This window comes from Nicotiana attenuata, unplaced genomic scaffold (assembly GCF_001879085.1).
Source record: "Nicotiana attenuata strain UT unplaced genomic scaffold, NIATTr2, whole genome shotgun sequence".
NCBI lineage: Eukaryota > Viridiplantae > Streptophyta > Magnoliopsida > Solanales > Solanaceae > Nicotiana > Nicotiana attenuata.
In genome coordinates, this window is record NW_017671226.1 from 156133 (window position 1) to 160787 (window position 4655).

Genomic DNA, 4655 nt, shown 5'->3' on the forward strand with positions numbered 1-4655 from the left:
AGTAAACATACAGGTGATTATTCATACCAACTTGGGAAATCCATAAATTCAACCCTACTATTAGAAATTGAAAACAGAAAAACTCAAAATTAAATCAAATCATAGAGAAAAAAGTTTTTGATGACAGAAACAACCACTTTCAGTAAGGGATTGCTTTGTTTTTTTTTGGTTGTGGGTTGGGGGGTTAGGGGAGAAGAAACGAATAGGGAGAAAAGAAAAGGCAATGGGGTGGGTTGCTGGGAAGAACGATAATCTCCTGTTTTGCTTTTGTTCATTATTTTTTATTACTTTTTTGACTTTATCTTGTATTTGTTTTTTCTTCTTATTTTAATAATTTATTGTTCATATGCACGCTCACTACCCCGTGTGAGTCTCACGACCCAAAATCCAACCAGTCGCGATGGCACCTAAGCCAATCCGCTAGGTAAGCCATTTAACAACTACCCAATTCCAATGAAATTCAATAAGACAATTAAGTAAATGAAATATCTGAATTTTATACATATTTCAAGGGCTGGTAGTACAAATCATGAACATCTAAGAATTAGAATTTATAAAGGCTGATATGAAATAAAGTACATCATCTGTTTGAAATATGCACGAACAGATCTTTCATAAGTCTAGAGCTACTGAACAAGGGGCAGCTAAAACTGGAACGTAGGTACATCTTCAAATCCAGCTCCCGTCGAACACAACAACATCAACATCCAACATCTGCACGCAAGATGTAGAAGTGTAGTATGAGTACGACTGACCCCATGTACTCAATAAGTAACAAACCTAACCTTAGGTTGAAAGTAGTGACGAGCCTAAACAAAGGTCGGAGTCCAACACCAATAGCGAACAACAATTCATAACAACATAATGAAAGTAATAAAAGAAGTAACTCAGAGATAAAATGCTCAGCTCGTTCACAGTTCTAGAAAATAGGCCTGCTTTTCAACTATATCAGTGAAAACTAAGTCTTTTACCGAAATCACCAAAAATATGAGTAAGTTTGAAAACTGTGATTTTTCCCAAAGGCTTTCAACAGGTAAATGTTTTATTTTCAAATAGCATAAGGAAAATACATCTCTATGCCTATATAACCATGCCAACTGTAATGTCAAGCAGTGATAAAACCATATGCATACTCTCGGTGCATCAATGCACTCAGCCCTCCCAATCACTAAATCCTCACAGTCACTCAGTCCTCACATCCACTCATTCCTCCCAATCACTCGGCACTCGCACTCGGCACTCATCACTCGCACCCGGCACTCACACTCAGAAGGTACATGCGCTCACTGGGAGTGTGTACAGACTCCGGAGGGGCTCCTTCAGCCCAAGCGCTATAAGAAGCCAATCATGTCATAAATTAATAAAACATGCTGCGGTGTGCAGCCCGATCCCAATAACATCCTCACCGTCAGGCCCTCGGCCTCACTCAGTCATCAATCTCTCCAGTCTCTCGGACTCTCAATGTCATGAAAAATCAACCTAAAAATAATGATGTGATGCATCAAGAAATGGTAATAGAGACTGAGATATGATATGGATATGAATGCGTATGACTGAGAATGTAAATGAAATATAAGCAGATAACTTAACAGCAGAAATGACCTTGGTGAATCTCAACAAAATAAGCATGTAGCCTAGACGTGGTTTCTAACATGGATCACAACTCAATTAATCTAGCACGTAGAGATTTCATGGTTACAGATAAGATCAGGTAACTACACAGTACCACAGAAATAATGGAGTCACAATTCACACAGTGCACGCCCAAACGCCCGTCACCTAACTTATGCGTCACCTCATCACCAAACTCATAATACGTAATTCAGGTTTTATACCCTCAGCACCAAGTTTAGACGTGTTACTTACCTCGAACAATCCAATCCAATTCTGAGCAAGCTAAATGACGCTCCTAAAAATACCATCTCGCGCGTAACGACCTCCGGATGACTCGAAACTAGCCAAGAGCAACTGAATGCATTAAATGAAGCCCAAGGAAACAATTCCAATGAATATGCTGAGCTCTTAATCAAAAGTCAAAAAAGTCAACTCAAAAGTCAATCCCCGGTCCCACGTCTCGGAATCCGGCAAAATTCATAAAATCCGATAACCCATTCAACCACGAGTCCAACCATACCAGAATTAGTCAAATCCGATCACAACTCGACCTTCAATTCCTCAAATTATAGTTTATGAAGTTTCTACAAATTTTTCCATATTTTCATCTAAAAATACTAATTAAATGATGAAAACAATGATATATCCATGTATTTTAACCAAATCCGAGTTAGAATCACTTACCCGAATGAATTTTTTGAAAAACCCACAAACAATCGCCACAAACTGAGCTCCCAAGGTCCAAATGTGAAATAATACTCCAACCTTCGTTTATATAGTATAAAATCTAACCTCCCATTGTGCTTACCGCACATTTTTTGTATGGTCCGCATATCCCATGTTCCGCAGCCGCTATCCAAATTGTGTGGTCGCACTTCACAGTGACTGCACTACCAGGCTTCAGTAAATTGGTCGTAACTTTCTGCACAAAAGTCCAAATGATGAATGGTTTATCTTTTTGGAAAACAGACTAAAAGGGATACAACTTTCCTTTTTGAATCGTCTTCAAATTCTTTATAGATTAAAAGATGTAAGCGTCCGAAGTTAGACCATCGAACCTGTATATTCTCCTTTCTGTGGCCGCAAGAGGATTTCTGTGGTCCGCACATTTCCCCTGCAGTCCACAAATATCCTCTGTGGTCCACACTTTTCCTCTACGGTCCGCACATAAGGCTTTGCGTCGGCACTTCAAAATGTGCCCTCCGCACCTCACTCGCTCCAGGACATCATCAAAGTGCCGAAATTCCCAAACTTGTTCAAAACTCACCCGAAACACATCCGGGATCACCGGGACCCCATCCAAACATACCAATAAGTCCTAAAATACAATATGAACTTACTCGAAGCCTCAAATCACACATAACAACATCGAAACGATGAATCACACCTAAAATCGAACTTAATGAACTTTGAATCTTCAACTTCCAAAACTTGCACCGAAACATATCAAATCAACCCGGAATGAACTCAAATTTTGCACACAAGTCCCAAATGATATAACGAAGCTATTGCGACTCCTGGAACCATAATCCGAATCAGATATCATCAAAGTCAACTCTCGGTCAAACTTATGAACTTTTCAAACCTTCATATTTCCAACTTTCACCAATTAGCGCCGAAACCTTCTAGAAATATCCAAATGCAAATTCAGGAATACGCCCGAGTCCAAAATCACCATCCGAACCTAAAGGAACCATTAAAACTCCAATCCAAGGTGAAACTAAAACAATCAAACTTGGTCAACTCTTCCAACTTAAAACTTAAACCATGAAATTCATTCTTCCGAATCAACTCCGAATAACCTGAAAAATCAAAACCGATGACTCACACAAGTCATAATACATCATACGATGCTGCTCAGGACTTCAAATAGCTGAACGAAATGCAAATGCTCAAAACGACCGGTTGGGTCGTTACATCCTCCCCCACTTAAACATACGTTCATCCTCGAACGCGTCGAGAGTCATTCCAAAGCCATCAAACCACCGTGTAACCTTACCATGCACATACCCGGGGGTGAATCCCATGTCACCCTAATCCATATAAGCCCGACGACACAACATAACTGAAAATCCTTAATTCAACCTAGCCCATAAACCATAAAATCTAATTTTCCAACATCCAAAATTTCCATTAAGACCCGAATCTTGCATCTATACATTGTCTAAGTCTGAACAAGTTGTATCAAGCCATAGACATCACCCAAGATGTTTTCACATGACACACCATACGACTCGCATACTCGTAGTTAAATTTTCGATTACAATAGCTGCTCAAAACAACCTAATACCGGTAATAAACCTCATACCAAACAAAACCTCGTTCTAAAACCTTCTTACACTGCCGATGGTGAAAGAAACATGCAAAAACTCGTAACCACTTATCAGATCAACAAGTCATGGAACTCCATCTCCTTCGACAAGATTATAGCCAATTTCTAAGCCGATCAGCGACATTATCCTTCTAAATATGCCACAATCAAATCCGATAGCACCCATTCTAGGTCCGATGACCTCACCTTGTCAAACACAGCCACCCTACTGACATTCCACACCAACACAACCTTAAACCACAAATCGTGCAATTCGCGCACCAATACGCAACAATTCAAATGTATTCAAACATGGAAAATGACTCAAACGAGAGAGCCGTCCCGCAAGCTTAATAAATACCGTCACAACGAAATGCTAAAAACCCATCACACCCCGTAGAACCATAACACACGAATCTAACATAAAGGATCATATCTCAACATAACTCCACTATAATGCATGACCCCATCCAATCACTGGCCCATATGAAATACCTCAAGCCACCCTGCTCAAAATCAATACCCACACGCAATTCGACATCAAGTACCCAAGGTGCATGACCATATCCATGGAGAAGCAAATGACACAATGCCACACAAACTCGATAGAACATAACTAATGCGCAATTAATCATGCAACACCCAAATACCTATCTCGCTCAAATTCCGCTATTAGGCCCCAATAAAACTGCACCATGTATGTATATAACCAATAAATCACAACCCCTCA